The following is an 18,212-nucleotide window of genomic DNA, read 5'->3' as shown; positions in this document are numbered from 1 at the left end:
AAGAGGAACAGACATGAGGTTTTATGTTCTCATTCTCAGGCCCAGTGGCACAGTTATTTCTGGCAGTGTCAAAGGATAATTAACTCATATTCACCACCACCCTTCTCTGCTACCCAGGCGAGGCTGCACCGCATGCATCCATAAATGACAATTAGGGCGTTTACCTGTGAACACGAGAGAACTACCAACATGTGCCAACCTATGATGGCATAAACACTTACGGCAACTAATGTGGTCTAGAAGTGACATGTACAGACTGAGTCAGTACGTGTCCAGGTTCACCAGCTTTGCCAAGAACCTAACTGTCCAAACAGCCATTCTCCATGCCCTGCCCGGGTAGAGGCTGCTCACTGGTGGGAGGGAAAGCAAGAAAGCAAAAGCATTCTTGATAAGGCCAGGAGTGAGCACTCTCCCATCATGTAAAAATTCTATACAACACAATGAAAATCTTTATACATAGTTCATATCAATATATGTAAGGCTGATTCCTGATTATCAGCCAAGGGAGTGGGGTAATAGATGCCTTATAAATCATGCCAGTAATTTTCACGATTCTAATGCAAATAGCTGCACTGAGAAGTGCCATCACCGCTCACTCCGTACCCACTCATCTCCCCTCATTTAGTGAGAAGTGAAATGGCCCAAAGGTGGGCATCAGGAAAGGGAACCCAAAAAAGGCCACAGCCAGCCAGCCAGCCGCGTCCGGACTGTGGGTTTGCTGCCAAAGACTCCAGACTCAGTATCTGTGCATCTGTGTCGACAAAAGCACCAGAACTTGCTAGCATCCCTTGTCCCCTCGGTGATGGTGATATTTGATTTATGCATGTATATCTCTCAAATGGCATTCTAAATGATGCCAAATGTGACTCCTATGTTTCTTTAAAAGTGAATAAATGTAATTCACAGAAGTCGTTGATAGAAAATGGCAGAAAAAATAGAAATACCTTCTATGCTGCCAAAGAAAGGATGGAGTCCTTTTCTATCGAGTGCTGTTTTCATCCTTTTTCCATGAGTTTCCACAAAACATTGGGCTGTTCAGGCATTTCAGTATCAACTTAGAGAGTTGGCTGTTTCTAGTTGGAAAACAAAAGCAGATTCTTTCTTTCTTTCTCTCTTTCTTTCTTTCTTTCTTTCTTTCTTTCTTTCTTTCTTTCTTTCTTTCTTTCCTTCCTTCCTTCCTTCTTTCTTTCTCTCTCTCTTTCTTTCTTCTTTCTTTTTTTGCCTCTGTCTTAATTCAAGTGATGTGCACCATGCTTGTCACAGATCATAAAACCCAAGCGCACTGCTGTGTGCAAACACCGCAGCCTCCTTTAGACTTGACCTCATGTCTGGCTCCACAACGTGCTTAGTTAAAGCTCAGCTTTTAAAATGATGGTCCTGTCAGCCATGTCCATTGGAACATCAGCGACCTGCCTGACCAAGGAGGACCCTACAGAGTGTGGGATTTATATTTGGAAGCATGTACTGTGGAAGATTCATTCCTCATAAAGCAAAATAAATTGCGTTTATAATCTTAGGCTGACAAGGTGTGTGCACAACTCTGGGGGAGACCTGAGGGAAAGTTTTCTAACTCGTGAAGAAATACTGAAAACAGAAGTGGGGTAGCTGACCAACTCTACCATGTAAACACTAAAAAACACAAGAAATGCAACTTGAAAAAAAGATATTTCCTCAAACTGGCAAGCATACTAAAATAATTTGAAGCTTTTAGGAAAAGAAATCTACCTATCTATCTACTTATCTACCTATGTAGATATCATCTACCTACCTATGTAGACAGCATATTTACATATTCCATCTATTTTTGTATATCGTAAAGGTTATTTTGTACTTTACATATGTAGAGTGTGCTTTGCTTTGCACATTGTACTTCTACTTATAATCTACTAAAACTCTTGAAGATGGCGATTCCGCTGGGACCTAAATGTCGAACCTGTAGCTTCCATATCCTCTGCAGCATGCACAGGGCAGTAGCCCTGGATGACAGCGAAGATAGCACATGTGAGGTGCTCTGAGCAGCAGGAGTGGATTCCATGGATCAAATCTGTGAATCCAGTTCACGGATATCGTTGATCACCCTTCAAGCTTATTTCAGGCCCTGAGCTGTGCTGTGCCCAGCCGTTTATGTGGCTGCATTTCTGATGGGAAGCTGTATAGAGTAGGGACTGGTGACAGAGGCCCCAAGGCCACGCCGGCTGGATTCAGATTCCAGCCTTGCCACTTATTAGCTGTGTGACCGTCAGTGACATACTTTGCCTCTCTGTACCTCTGTTCCCTCTTCTGGAAATGGGGGTAGTAATAGAATGTCATTGTCACAGGGGGTTGTGACATATTTCATGGTGAGGTGCTTGGTCTCTGTGCTTCGATATTATTTATCTGTCCTGCACTAGCCTCTGTCTTACAGAGTTAAAGAAGCGCCCACTTGTGGTGTCTCATCCAGGACAGTTTTATGCATCAGAGCAAGTAAGGCCGATGCCCTAGGTGTACCCACTGGGCAGTCACCTCTGCAGGCCCCAAGCTGCTTCTGGTTGACACCTGTGGGCTTCTTCCTGGGGATTCTTTTCCAGCAAGGGGAGACTGCTCTGCCCACGCCAGGGCAAGCTAAGGGCCGAGAGCGAATGGCCCACGAGCAGCCCTTGGCCAGTGGCGGGCAGGACGTTGCTGGGCAGATGCCCCTGTCCTGATAGCTGTGAGTCAATGTCCTACACAGTCCCCGAGACATTCCTACAGGGCTGAGCCCCAGCCACTGGCAGCAGCAACTGGCTTAACCGCACATACCCCTCACCTTCTTTCCATTTCCTACCTTTCTTGCCCCTACCCAGTGCTTTCTGGAGCCACCTCCCAAATGAACCGTGTGCACGCAGATCCTCGCTGCAGGGCCAGCTTCCGGGAGGTCTTGGGCATCATCCTGGATGCAGGAGTCATAGCCCTGTGGAAGCAGCAGGCCTGTTCTGCATCATCTGCTTTCTCCCCATCGCTAAGTGAATCCTGTCCAGGACAAGTGGTGAGCAGGGCTTGGTGTGTCACGTGGGAGGCAGTGTCTCTTGGGAAGCATCTCTGCCTGTACATCGATGCTGCTCTGATTCACAGAGCATCGTCCTGGCCTCTCCAGGATGAATCATACCCCGGGCACAGACAGGAATGAATGTCAGGGAGACAGAATCTCTCAGAATCCTCACCAGTGAATCTTCCCTGCAGAGTGCTGGGAAAGAATGACTTTGAAACAGTCATTTATTTGACCCTGGCAGCTATTTCAGTAACTTTTAAGCAAGCTATTTTAGTGACTTTTAAGAGTTAGCGTCATTCCATGGATGTCCCATTCAAACCTTTGTTAAGAACATGCTAATTTGCTTTTCGGGATCAAATGCACATCCTCCAAGTGCATTGCCATTTGGCTTCTGGTTAGGACGGTGTGAAGGCCTTGGGGCTGTCCTCTCTGTTAAAGGAAATAAAATACAAAGGTCACTGAAGAAGAGAAGAGTGCCAGTACTGATTCATACAGTGCCTGCTGAAGTGTCTGGAAAGCAGAGCTATGACACGGGAGTTTTGTCTTTGCATTTATGTTAATTCTGCTTTAAACTCTGGTAAATTAAGTTGATATGAACTTCGGCACAATTATGTTCAGTGATCATTCAAGATGTCATAGCATGAAGCCCATCACACTTCCAAGTTTCAAGGGCCCTTTATCTGCGATGCATGAATGGACAGATTCATAGTCCGGGTCTCAGAAGCTTAGTGGTCTTCAGCTGAGCTTGGGAAGCAGACTGTGCCCTCATTCTTTCTTCTCCGTTGCTCCTTCCTGAGGACTGTGGGGGAAGGCAGGCATCCCCTGCCAGAAGGCAGCTTGTGATGCCTGGAAATATAGCTGGGGATTCATTGCTTCTGCACTGTACTTATTACGCAAGGCAGGGCGGGCAGGTGGCAATATAACAAGATTGGCTAACCAGCTAACTAAATGCACAGGTGATCCTAACAAGGTGGAGGAAAAAGATTAGGAAAAATGAGATCACACCAAGAGGGAGGTGAGTACCCCAAATGTATTTTGGTGTCTAGAGCTGGCTGTGTGCTCAGCAGCAGCGCTGAGAAGGAGACACAATCAGCAGCATGACTCACAGTGTCCACGCAGTAAAAATAGACCAGGGGCTCAGGAGAAGCTCGTCTACTTTTGCTCTGATATGGGATGCAGAGTTCTCATAGAAGCAATGAGCGTCATCCCCCAAAAGCCCCCACTGGGAATACCTTCCCAGCCCCCCAGAGCTCCAGTCCCCCTGACCCTTTGCTAGCTTTCCACCACTCTTATCTGCAGAACTCATTTATTGGGCTCATGATCTCAGCCCCCCTGGCGCTCCAATCCTCCTGACCCTGTGCTAACTTTTCTACATCTCTTATCTGCAGAACTCACTCATTGAGCTCATGATCTGCCTCTCATCTTTAGGTCAAGTGTGAGCTTCACAAGAACACAGGCTTCTTCTGACTGCTTCCCTGCCACCCCCAGCACTGAGAGCAGCGCCTGCTGCAGGGTGCGTACTCGGGCATGACTTGTTGAATGACTGGATTGAAGACATTTAATGAGAATCGCTGCTTACAAAGCAGATCTGTGGGACCCAGGGAGAGCAGGTTTTTTTTTTTTTTTTTTTTTGAGACGGAGTCTTACACTTTCACCCAGGCTGGAGTGCAGTGGCATGATCTCGGCTCACTGCCAGCTCCACCTCCCGGACTCACGCCATTCTCCTGCCTCAGCCTCCCGAGTAGCTGGGACTACAGGCGCCCGCCACCATGCTGGCTAATTTTTGTATTTTTAGTAGAGACGCAGTTTCACCGTGTTAGCTAGGATGGTCTTGATCTCCTGACCTCATGATCCACCCACCTCAGCCTCCCAAAGTGCTGGGATTACAGGCGTGAGCCACCGCTCCCAGCCAGGAGAGCAGTTTTATGCTTTGCGGACCTTCATTGGTGTGGCTCTCTGATGGCTTGCTTCACTGCAGTGTAGATTGTGGCATAGGTAGCCCAGGGAGCAATGAAGTCGCACATAATAAAGAGACCCTATGCACAGCAAAAAGGCTTAAAGGAACCCCTGGAAAGAAAACAGGGAAAGACAGGACAGAGACGCAGTGAGGGAAACCCAAGCCCAAGCAAGCCCCACCGAGCTCCCTCGGCCCTCTCTGGATGCCACCCTCATCCTGGCTCTGGGTCTCCATCTGTGGCTCGGAGGCTGCCTGAGGGCTGGGACGTGGGGCTGTATTGTCCCTGTGGTGGAGCATGGATGTTCTTAGTTTTCAGTTGTCTTCGGAATCAATCCGGATCCAAACTTTAAAATCTGTAGCTCATGAAGAACAGCTTCTACTTCAAAGAAGGCCAGTCACGTGGGAACAGAGAGAGTTGGGGGATGTCAGAGTTGAGACAGAGACTAAACGGGGGTTGGCATAGGCTGGCTCTCATGAGCTATGCGAAAGCCTTTGGTCTGTGCCCCGGGAGCTGTGTCACTGAAGAATTCCTGCAGAGCCGTCACAGAACCAATTCCCCTTCTGAAAGACCCCATGACTGCTGCACTAGCCCAGCAAGGATGTGGGGAAGCAACTAGGAAATCGTTGAAGTGGCCTGGGTGAGAGGATGGTAGCTTGGTGTCCGGAGTGACGAGGGAGAAGAATCAGTAGGACTTGTTGATGCTTTGATTTTCATGGAGGAGGTGGTGAACAGATCCCAGGTGTGGGGCAAGGCCAGGTGAGCAGCGGCAGGGCTGTTCACAGACGTGGTGGGTGAGGAGCCAGCAGAGGGTCTGTGCGTGTCCAAGCTTGCCAGCTGAGTGGTCATCCGCACAGGGCAGGTAGGTGGCACCGCCGGCTACAGGAAGATGAGCTGGAAAAGGCTGAGCAGAGGACCTGGCAAAGAGCCACTGGGAAGACCTGGTGGGCGAGCAGGAAAACCAGCTGAGGGCATGCAGCCAGGGGAGTCCTGGGGAAATTCTGTCAAGGAGAAGGAAGATGCCCAAGGCATCCTATTTGTCCGAAGTCGGGCCTGGTGGGGAGAGGCGGTCATCCTCTGGACTCACTGGCATTTAGACCCCCTCAGCGGGGAAGAGGGGGGCTCAGAGTGGCTCCTACATATCCAAACCCCAGATCTGTCCCCCTTACTCAACCCAGCAGCTAAATTGGGGTGGATTTTAGGAATCCACATGGATTGTTCCCTTCTGGGGTTTTTGTAAATGGCACTGCAACGTTTTTAATAAAATTTAAATTGCAGAGCAGACTGGGTCCTCATTCTTAGGCAATCTTAGGTGGCTTCCGCCCATATTTGCTGTTTCCATGTTTACTCCACTCGCCCGGGTCAGCTGTTGGTGCTGTCTGCATGCCTCTCAGTGTTCTCCTTAGGGGACCAAGTCCTGGACATCAGGGCACAGTGGGGCTGGGACTTATTTTAGAAGATCAGAAATCCAAATATAGAAAGTGAGTTGCTAGACTTTCCCCTTGCAGCACTTGAAGCAAAGTTGCAAAAAATCCTGACGGTAGAGACATGCCATTGAAAGAGTTGAAGCATTTTCAGTTGTCTCATTCTCCCTATTCTGCCGAATCCTGTGGTTTGGTAGTAGCTAGATGCAGTCATGAAAACAGCACTGCTAAGGGGAAATGGTTTCTTTGTAACTGGTCCAGAACATAGGTGCCAGGATGGCAGGAATCAGAGAGGAGTCATAGCAAATGCTGAACCTCCAGTGCCAACCCCAAGAGTACGACTTAGCTCCCACCAACTCTCAAGCCGTGGCCCCAGTTTATCCTAAGTGCCTTAATTTGGCACCGCCAGGTCTGGTTCTTAAATAACCTCCAGGAGGAATTTCCACGAAGGTGAATGCAGCTGCAGCTGGGAACATACCCATTGCCCAGGTAAGCGTCTGTCTGTCCAGGCATCCATATCTTTAGCAAGTTATAAGACAAGGGGCGCGTGGAATAAGATGAGGTGAAACCTCTATCTAACTATGCCACGTGCCAGGCGACAGCACACCCACATACCCCAAAAGGGAAAGCGTGACTGTGATGCCACATCTGAGTTGTCAGGAAACCACTCCAGGTTTAGGAGACAGAAATTCCCCCAAGCGCCAAAGAGAGGGAGAGCATGGCCACAGTCCCCCGGTGCCACCACAGCTGAGGGTGGCCAGTGCTTTGGGGTATTGGCACGGTTATTTTTTTATTTGAAAACTGAAGCAATAAGATCTTAGACTCTGAAGTTTCTCTTGAAGTGTCCTATTAAGGTCCACCAGAAAAGGTCCTTCTCTGGAAGCCCAGCCTGGCCCTGCTGCTGGGATGGAACTGTGGCCCTGTGGGCCTAATCTGGAATGGGCCACATCTAAAATAAAAGCTCCCGTGGGTTCCCTCTGGTTTATTTCAAATCTGCTGATGCTGTGGTGTCCAGGGCAGTGGCTCCTCCAGGACCTAGCAAGCCATGTTAGTGTGGTGCCAGGCAGTCCCACATCGGTTCCCAAAGCCAGGCATACCTGAGCCCTGTGGGCCCCAGTCACATGTCAGGGGCAGGTTTGAGTCACTCACACAGGCAGAGAAGCTGGGCAGTCGGCAAGGAAGCCCAGGAGCTCATTTAGTCATGAGGGGATTCTAGAATAAAGGAAGGATTTGGCAAGAGGGCCCAGGTATCTTAGATGGGCTCCCCAAAAGCCCTCTGAGATAAGGATTTGGGTGATTTGGGTGCATGTAGCTTGCATGGGAAGTGATGCCAGAAAGCACTGGAAGTGGAGTGGGAAGTGAGCGTTTAGGGAGGCTGGCCAACACACACTTCGTCATCAGCCGTTCCCAGCTGGGCAATGGGCCCCAGTCCTGCTGGTGACCATGGCAGGTGGAATAGGACCTCCTTTGAGTTACTGGTGGTCTATCCTCCACCTTTGTCCGTCAAGGCTGCGACTGCTCCTGGGCACTGACCTCCCCCCACAGCCTGCCAAGCCTGTGGCCCACAGGAGCATGCTGCCTGCTGGCCAGAGGATGCTGCCAGGGCTTGCCCAGGGATGAGAGCTGAGACACACAGCCGGGCACCAGGAATGCCTGAACCTTTCTGATTCATCATCTATATTCCCACGTGGTTCCTGAAGGAGGAATAAATAAGACTCAGTACCAATTTATCCCTGGCTGGTGAGAACCAGGGCGTTTCTGGAAGGAGCTGTGATGAGGTCAGCACAAGACCCCTCCTTTGCTGGAAGCCCTGTTCCTAGCCCATCCCTCTCCAGCTCCAGGAACCCAGCCCTTGCCACACTCTGCCGCGCTCCTGGAGCCATGAATGTGGCCCGCAGAAGAGGCCCCTTGCCTGCACCTGCTTAGTAGGAAGGTGGCAGCTTCCTCCTTTGGCTGCTGAAGGTCTGTGGGTGTGGGGGAGCCTTCCCTGCTAGAGATAAGAAACTGAGCAGTAGCAGGTGTGAGCAAGGCATCTGAGCTAGGCCGAGGCTCCTCCTCCATTTGACCAGAAGAGAAGCAGGCAGCAGGGGCCTCCTGCGGCCATCTGTTTCCTCCTGTCCAGGACATGCTAATGGGCACCATTTGCCCAGAATCCATGGTCCCACTCAAGGAGCTCATCTCTGAGAAGGGCTGGTGGGATGGCCAGGAGGTGCTCTATTCCACAACCCAGGAACCTGCGCAGGGAAGCTGCCTTCCTGCAGGGAAGCACCCTCGGTGGGTACAACAGTGACCTCTCAGAAGAGCCTGGAGCCCAAGAGGACCACTGCAGGCCAAACTACCAAGAAGTGTTCTGGATCTCCCTAGGTACCTAATGTGGTCTTAAAAGCATAAACCAATAAAAAAAGAAATGAAAAGAAAATGCCTGAGGAAAAGAGAAGATAAAACAGATAATAAAGGTGAGAAGGTTAAGAGAGTAACACAAAAACATTAACTATGGGGTAAGTGGAAAATTAAAATTAAGGAGGATAATTTTTTTTTTTGAGACAGAGTCTCACTCTGTAGCCCAGGCTGGAGTGCAGTGGCACAATCTCGGCTCACTGCAACCTTCACCTCCTGGGTTCAAGCAATTGTCCCGCCTCAGCCCCCCGAATAGCTGAGATTACAGGCATGCACCACTACGCCCAGCTAATTTTTGTATTTTTAGCAGAGACAGAGTTTCACCATGTTGGCCAGGCTGGTCTCAAACTCCTGACCTCAAGTGATCTGCCTGCCTCAGCCTCCCAAAGTGCTGGGATTACAGGCATGAGCCACCATGCCCTGCCCAGGAGGATAATATTTAAATATCAGATAATTCCAAAGCCCCAGTGAAGAAAAAGATAGGTGAAATAAAAGAGATTTTAAAACAAATGTTTAAATGAACAAACAAAAAAACTAGAGCCAACAAAATTCAGAGGAAAGCCTAGAAGTTGAAGATCAAATTTTAAAGTAAAAATAAAAACCAGATGAGCAGGCAAAAGTTAAAACAAAGCTAGGAGCTGGAAGAGCAATAAATACAGTTCTTCAGACTGATAAAAACCATGAGTGTGCGCCAGCTCCCACTCCACTCCCCTGCAGGCGCAGGCTGGAGTCACATGAGAACTGAAGAAAAGGGGAAAAAACAGAGGTGGAAGCGGGAGGCTGAAGATGAAATTGAGGGTGTTACTACCAGGTCGACAAGAAATAAAAACCCAATTGCCCAGATGCCAGGTCCCACAACCCAACACATTCATGGCGATTTAAGAAAGTAACATGGAGTCAAAAGACCATCAGTAAAAAATGTGAAGAATCCCACAGGCCTTAAACATAAACCTCCCTGCAATGAGCATTGGTTTACTGTTTGATGTCCCTTGGTCCCTGTAATTTTAGCAGAAACCCCTGATGCAGACACCTTAGTGTGAGTTTACAACCTGATGGGTTATGGGCATGTTTTATTTAGCCCCTTGAGGGATTTAGTGTACACACACGTGTGTATGTATGTATATGTGCGTGTGTATTTCAGTTTTTTGTGATTATAAAATAATTCTGGAGCTCCACTTTCTCTGAACTGTTTATCTTTTCTCTGTCTACTGGCTTATATTTTATTTCTATCATTAGATGTTACCCTAAAATTTTTAATATGCATTTCTTAATGTGCAAATTCTAGAGTTAATACTGTCCATCCTTCTTCCTAACAATACAAGGAGTTTAGAATCCCCTTGCTTTCTTATGCTATTGTTCTGTATCTCAGTTCCTTCTAACTTTTGTTCCAGCAGAATTAACCATCGTGAGTGTGGTTAGTTTTGCTGTTGTTTTCTATAGTCAATGCTCATTAAATATCACTCGTGTTCTTTACTTACTTTCCTCTTTGCATCTCATTTTTACTTTGTCTGATCAGTTTTCTTTTTTCTGGAGAATATGCTTTAGTAGCCTTAATGAAGGGCTGTTAGTGGTTCATTCAGTTTTTGTACAAAGGCCTTATGTTCTCCATTTGTGAATGACAGTTTAAATAGGTATAGAATTCTAGGATAAAATGTTCTCTCTCACAAATGCTGAAATTATTTTTGATTTCCTTATGGTTTCTAACATAGGTTGGATGTATGTCCCCAGTCCAAATCTCATGCTGAAATGTAATCCCCAATGTTGGAGGTAGGGCCTTGTGGGAGGTGATTGGATCTTGGGGGCGGTTTCTTCATGAACGGTTTAGCACTGGCCCCTTAGTGTTGCTCTCACCATAATGAGTGAGTTCTCGTGAGATCTGGTGGTTTAAAGGTGTGTGCCACCTCCCCGCTCACTCTTGTTCCTGCTTTGGCCAGGTGACCTGCCTGCTCCTCTTTTCCTTCCACCATGATTGGAAGCTTCCTGAGGCCTTCCCAGAAGCTGAGCGGATGCCAGCACCATGCTTCCTGTACAGGCTGCAAATCCATGAGCCAAATACACCTCATTTCTTTATAAATTACCTAGTATTTCTTTATAGCAATGCTAGAACAGCCTAATGCACTTTCTGTTGCTGTTGTTGAGAAACCTACTTTTGGTTTGCTTTTTTTCCTATAGGAATTTGAAATTATTTTCTCTGGGCTGAGCGCAGTGACTCATGCCTGTAATCCCAGCACTTTGGGAGGCCAAGGTGGGCAGATCACCTGAGGTCAGAAGTTCAAGATCAGCCTGGCCAATATGGTGAAACCCCATCTGTATTTAAAAAAAAAAATAGTTAGGCATGGTGGCGGGCATGTGTAATCCCAGCTACTAGGGAGGCTGAGGCAGGAGAATCTCTTGAACCTGGGAGGCAGAGGTTGCAGTGAGCTGAGATTGCACCATTGCACTCCAGTCTGGGTGACAAGAGTGAACCTTGATCTCAAAAAAAAAAAAAAAAGAAATATTTTTCTCTGGTTGAGGTCATATTTTTGTCTTTTGTATTGTATAGTTACTATATTTAGTGTGGGATAGCTTTAATTTACCTTGTATTATGTGTGTCTGAATCTGCAAATTCACATCTTTTAGTAGTTCTGAGAAATTCTCAAATATCTTCAGATATTGCCTCTTCCCCATTCTCAGTGTTCTCTCAGTCTGGAATTCCCAATCTATTTATCTGGAATTTCTATTAGTAGATTGGGAGACCTCCTCATTTTTATCTTCCTACCTTTTAATATGTCTTTCATAGTTTCCATATTATGCTGAATTCTAGGTAATATCATCAGTTCCATATTCCAGTTCAAGTCCCTCATCAGATATTTCAAGTTTGCTTATTAATTCATCCATCATGTCTTAAATTCAGTATTTATTTTTATTTCAGGAAATTCCAATTTGCCTTGTCTCTTTTGATAACGTATTTTTCCCTGTGTGGATTTGCTTTCTCCTTGTGTGCTAGAATATCTTAAAGGAGACTTACTTTATCTATCACTTGAAATTCTTGGAAGGATGCTCTCTCTGCTGACTGAGGCTCAGGGCAGACCAATTCTTGGTAAATTTTAAAATTTTGAATGTCGACCTTTCTCCATGGCACTTTAACTGAAAACTGTCATTATGCATTTCCTGAAGTGAGGATGCGGTACCAGGTACCCCTCAGAATCACTGACATGTCACCACTTTGTATGTTAGTTCCTCAGTGTAGGGGTTTCCTAGCTGCACAAATACTAAAATCCCAAACCCCGGACCCACATGGTGCCGTGTTTTCAGCATAGAACTTTCCCAGCACCAGGCCAATGGGACCACCCCATGTTTTTCCTCACTGAACTGATGGGCAGAGTGATTCTGGATTCAGAGTTTTCACTGGATACATTATTCTGTGAGCTTCCCATCTTTGTTTGGGGGTCTGGTTTCCACTCCCTTCTTGCGGAGACCCAGGCCCTGTCTCCTCTGTCCCTGCCACTAAACACGTGCCCTGTTGCCAGGACTGGCTTCTCTCCCCAGGATGTGGCAGTATCAGCTTGGGCTTAAGGCTTCATATCCAACTTTCCTCCTTAATTCCAGCCCCTGAAGATTTCCCTTGCTTTCCTACGACCTTAGCTGTGGCTTAAAAAAAATTGCTATGTTATGCAGCATACTTACATGCTTTATTGCATGAAGTGTTTGAAATGAGTCTGGCACCATGTTTAAAACCAGTTTCTGCTGAGAAATTTGAAGATCTGGCAATACGACATCTGTCTTTCAGCAGGACTAAAATTGGCTAGTGGCAGGGGACAACATGTACTCGCTGTTCAGTCTCTAACTTATCACCTGTAATATTATTTTGACTCCTGTGTAGGCATTTATGATTCAGTATAATATATTCCACCTTTTACCCTTTTCCACGAAATGGATCCTAACAGCATCCAGTTCATATCCCAATTCTGTACCGCAAGGTTTTACTATTGATATAGGAGAACGGCAGCCATGTGGTGCCATTGGTTTTTAAAAAAATATATATATAGATATATATATATATATGTGGGGTGGTTCCAAGATGGCCGAATAGGAACAGCTCCAGTCTACAGCTCCCAGCGTGAGCGATGAAGAAGACAGGTGATTTCTGCATTTCCAACTGAGGTACTGGGTTCATCTCACTGGGGCTCATCGGACAGTGGGGGCAGGACAGTGGGTGCAGCCCACTGAGTGTGAGCCAAAGCAGGGTGAGGCATTGCCTCACCCAGGGAAGCACAAGGGGTCAGGGAATTCCCTTTCCTAGCCAAGGGAAGGGGTGATAGATGGCACCTGGAAAATCGGGTCCCTCCCACCCTAATACTGCACTTTTCCAAGGGTCTTAGCAAATGGCACACCAGGAGATTATATCCCGCACCTGGCTCCACGGGTCCCACGCCCACGGAGCCTCGCTTATTGCTAGCACAGTAGTCTGAGATCAAACTGCAAGGCAGCAGCAAGGCTGGGGGAGGGGCGCCTGCCATTGCTGAGGCTTGAGTAGGTAAACAAAGCTGGGAAGCTCGAACTGGGCGGAGCCCACTGCAGCTCAAAGAGGCCTACCTGCCTCTGTAGACTCCACCTCTGGGGGCAGGGCATAGTCAAACAAAAGGCAGCAGAAATCTCTGCAGACTTAAATGTGTCTGTCTGACAGCTTTGAAGAGAGTAGTGGTTCTCCCAGGATGGAGTTTGAGATCTGAGAATGCACAGACTGCCTCCTCAAGTGGACCCCTGACCCTGAGTAGCCTAACTGGGAGGCAACCCCTAGTAGGGGCAGACTGACAACTCACATGGCCAGGTACCCCTCTGAGATGAAGCTTCCAGAGGAACAAGCAGGCAGCAACATTTTCTGTTCTGCAATATTTCCTGTTCTGCAGCCTCCGCTGGTGATAACCAGCCAAACAGCGTCTGGAGTGGACCTCCAGCAAACGCCAACAGACCTGCAGCTGAGGGTCCTGACTGTTAGAAGGAAAACTAACAAACAGAAAGGACTTCAACACAAAAACCCCTTTCTGTATATCACCATCATCAAAGACCAAAGGTAGATAAAACCACAAAGATGGGGAAAAAACAGAGCAGAAAAACTGAAAATTCTAAAAATCAGAGCACCTTTCCCCCTCCAAAGGAACACAGCTCCTCACCAGCAATGGAAAAAAGCTGGACAGAGAATGACGTTGACAAGTTGAGAGAAGAAGGCTTCAGATGATCAAACTTCTCCGAGCTAAAGGAGGAAGGTTGAACCCAACGCAAAGAAGCTAAAAACCTTGAAAAAAGATTACACGAATGGCTAACTAGAATAACCAGTGTAGAGAAGTCCTTAAATGACCTGATGGAGCTGAAAACCATGGCACGAGAACTACATGAGAAATGCACAAGCTTCAGTAGCCGATTCGATCAACTGGATGAAAGGGTATCAGTGATTGAAGATCAAATGAGTGAAATGAAGTGAGAAGAGAAGCTTAGAGTAAAAAGAGTAAAAAGAAATGAATAAAGCCTCCAAGAAATATGGGACTATGTGAAAACACCACATCTACGTCTTATTGGTGTACCTGAAAGTGATGGGGAGAATGGAACCAAGTTGGAAAACACTCTGCAGGATATTATCCAGGAGAACTTCCCCAAACTGGCAAGGCAGGCCAACATTGAAATTCAGGAAATACAGAGAATGCCACAAAGATACTCCTCAAGAAGAGCAACTCCAAGACACGTAATTGTCAGATTCACCAAAGTTGAAATGAAGGAAAAAATGTTAAGGGCAGCCAGAGAGAAAGGTCGGGTTACCCACAAAGGGAAACCCATCAGACTAACAGCAGATCTCTCGGCAGAAACTCTACAAGCCAGAAGACAGTGGGGGCCAATATTCAACATTCTTAAAGAAAAGAATTTTCAATCCAGAATTGCATGTCCAGCTAAACTAAGCTTCATAAGTGAAGGAGAAATAAAATCCTTTACAGACAAGCAAATGCTGAGAGATTTTGTCACCACCAGGCCTGCCCTACAAGAGTTCCTGAAGGAAGCACTAAATATGGAAAGGAACATCCGGTACTCGCCACTGCAAAAACATACCAAATTGTAAAGACCATCGAGGCTAGGAAGAAACTGCATCAACTAACGAGCAAAATAACCAGCTAACATCATAATGACAAGATCAAATTCACACATAACAATATTAACCTTAAATGTAAATGGGCTAAGTGTTCCAATTAAAAGACACAGACTGGCAAATTGGATAAAGGGTCAAGCCTCATCAGTGTGCTGTATTCAGGAGACCCATCTCATGTGTAGAGACATACATAGGCTCAAAATAAAGGGATGGAGGAAGATCTGCCAAGCAAATGGAAAACAAAAAAAAGCAGGGGTTGCAATCCTAGTCTCTGATAAAACAGCCTTTACACCAACAAAGATCAAAAGATACAAAGAAGGCCATTACATAATGATGAAGGGATCAATTCAACAAGAAGAGCTAACTATCTTAAATATATATGCACCTAATACAGGAGCAGCCAGATTCATAAAGCAAGACCTTAGAGATCTACAAAGAGACTTAGACTCCCACACAATAATAATGGGAGACTTTAACACCCCACTGTCAACATTAGACAGATCAGTGAGACAGAAAGTTAACAAGGATATCCAGGAATTGAATACAGCTCTGCACCAAGTGGACCTAATAGATATCTACAGAACTCTCCACCCCAAATCAACAGAATACACATTCTTCTCAACACCACACCGCACTTATTCCAAAATTGACCACATAGTTGGAAGTAAAACACTCCTCAGCAAATGTAAAAGAACAGAAATTATAACAAACTGTCTCTCAGACCGTGGTGCAATCAAACTAGAACTCAGGATTAAGAAACTCACTCAAAACCGCTCAACTACATGGAAACTTAACAACCTGCTCCTGAATGACTACTGGGTACATAATGAAATGAAGGCAGAAATAAAGATGTTCTTTGAAGCCAATGAGAACAAAGACACAATATACCAGAATCTCTGGGACACATTTAAAGCAGTGTGTAGAGGGAAATTTATAGCACTAAATGTCCACAAGAGAAAGCAGGAAAGATCTAAAATTGATGCCCTAACATCACAATTAAAAGAACTAGAGAAGCAAAAGCAAACACATTCAAAAGCTAGCAGAAGGCAAGAAATAACTAAGATCGGAGAAGAACTGAAGGAGACAGAGACACCAAAAACCCTTCAAAAAATCAATGAATCCAGGAGCTGGTTTTTTGAAAAGATCAAAATAAAGCGTATTCAATTAGGAAAAGAGGAAGTCAATTGTCCCTGTTTGCAGATGACATGATGGTATATTTAGAAAACCCCATCGTCTCAGCCCAAAATCTCCTTAAGCTGATAAGCAACTTGAGCAAATTCTCAGGATACAAAATCAATGTGCAAAAATCACAAGCATTCTTATACACCAATAACAGACAAACAGAGAGACAAATCATGAGTGAACTCCCATTCACAATTGCTTCAAGGAGAATAAAATACCTAGGAATCCAACTGACAAGGCACGTGAAGGACCTCTTCAAGGAGAACTACAAACCACTGCTCAATGAAATAAAAGAGGATACAAACAAATGGAAGAACGTTCCATGCCCATGGATAGGAAGAATCAATATTGTGAAAATGGCCATACTGCCCAAGGTAATTTATAGATTCAGTGCCATCCCCATCAAGCTACCAATGACTTTCTTCACAGTATTAGAAAAAACTACTTTAAAGTTCATATGGAACCAAAAAAGAGCCTGCATTGCCAGGACAATTCTAAGCCAAAAGAACAAAGCTGGAGGCATCATGCTACCTGACTTCAAACTATACTACAAGGCTACAGTAACCAAAACAGCATGGTACTGGTACCAAAACAGAGATATAGACCAATGGAACAGAACAGAGCCCTCAGAAATAATACCACACATCTACAACCATCTGATCTTTGACAAACCTGACAAAAAGAAGAAATGGGGAAAGGATTCCCTACTTAATAAATGGTGCTGGGAAAACTGGCTAGCCATAAGTAGAAAGCTGAAACTGGATCCCTTCCTTACACCTTATACAAAAATTAATTCCAGATGGATTAAAATGCTAGACCGAAAACCATAAAAAGCCTAGAAGAAAACCTAGGTAATACCATTCAGGACATAGGCATGGGCAAGGACTTCATGTCTAAAACACCAAAAGCAATGGCAACAAAAGCCAAAATTGACAAATGGAATCTAATTAAATTAAAGTGCTTCTGCACAGCAAAAGAAACTACCATCAGAGTGAACAGGCAACCTACAGAATGGGAGAAAATTTTTGCAATCTACTCATCTGACAAAGGGCTAATATCCAGAACTCAAACAAATTTACAAGAAAAAAACAACCCTATCAACAAGTGGGCGAAGGATATGAACAGACACTTCTCAAAAGAAGACATTTATGCAGCCAACAGACACATGAAAAACTGCTCATCATCACTGGCCATCAGAGAAATGCAAATCAAAACCACAATGAGATACCATCTCACACTAGTTAGAATGGTGATCATTAAAAAGTCAGGAAACAACAGGTGCTGGAGAGGATGTGGAGAAATAGGAACACTTTTACACTGTTGATGGGACTGTAAACTAGTTCAACCATTGTGGAAGACAGTGTGGTGATTCCTCAAGGATCTAGAACTAGAAACACCATTTGACCCAGCCATCCCATTACTGGGTATATACCCAAAGGATTATAAATCATGCAGCTATAAAGGCACATGCACATGTATGTTTATTGCAGCACTATTCACAATAGCAAAGACTTGGAACCAACCCAAATGTCCACCAATGATAGACTGGATTAAGAAAATGTGGCCCATAAATACTAGGGAATACTATGCAGCCATAAAAAAGGATGAGTTCATGTCCTTTGTAGAGACGTGGATGAAGCTGGAAACCATCATTCTCAGCAAACTATTGCAAGGACAAAAAACCAAACACCGCATATTCTTTATCATAGGTGGGAATTGAACAATGAGAACACTTGGACACAGGAAGGGGAGCATCACACACTGGGGCCTGTTGTGGAGTGGGGGGAGCGGGGAGGGATAGCATTAGGAGATACACCTAATGTAAATGACGAGTTAATGGGTGCAGCACACCAACATGGCACATGTATACATATGTAAGAAACCTGCATGTTGTGCACATATACCCTAGAACTTAAAGTATAATAAATAAATAAATAAATAAATAAATAAATAAATAAATAAATAAATAAAATATATATAGGCCAGGTGCGGTGGCTCACGCCTGTAATCCCAGCACTTCGGGAGGCCGAGGCGGGCAGATCACAAGGTCAGGAGATCGAGACCATCCTGGCTAACATGGTGAAACCCCGTCTCTACTAAAAATACCACAAAAAAATTAGCCGGGCGTGTTG

General features: G+C 45.6%; 1 protein-coding gene across 7 annotated transcripts in view; it reads left to right on the top strand.

Moving 5' to 3' along the window:
• Positions 1 to 18,212, top strand: part of SYNDIG1 (synapse differentiation inducing 1) — a 197,373-nt gene that overhangs the window by 29,834 nt on the left and 149,327 nt on the right. The gene's annotated exons all lie outside the window — the stretch shown is intronic.

Source organism: Symphalangus syndactylus, chromosome 24, assembly GCF_028878055.3.
Source record: "Symphalangus syndactylus isolate Jambi chromosome 24, NHGRI_mSymSyn1-v2.1_pri, whole genome shotgun sequence".
NCBI classification, from domain to species: domain Eukaryota; kingdom Metazoa; phylum Chordata; class Mammalia; order Primates; family Hylobatidae; genus Symphalangus; species Symphalangus syndactylus.
Note: the sequence above shows the minus strand (reverse complement) of the source record. Positions and strands in the feature narration are given on the sequence as shown.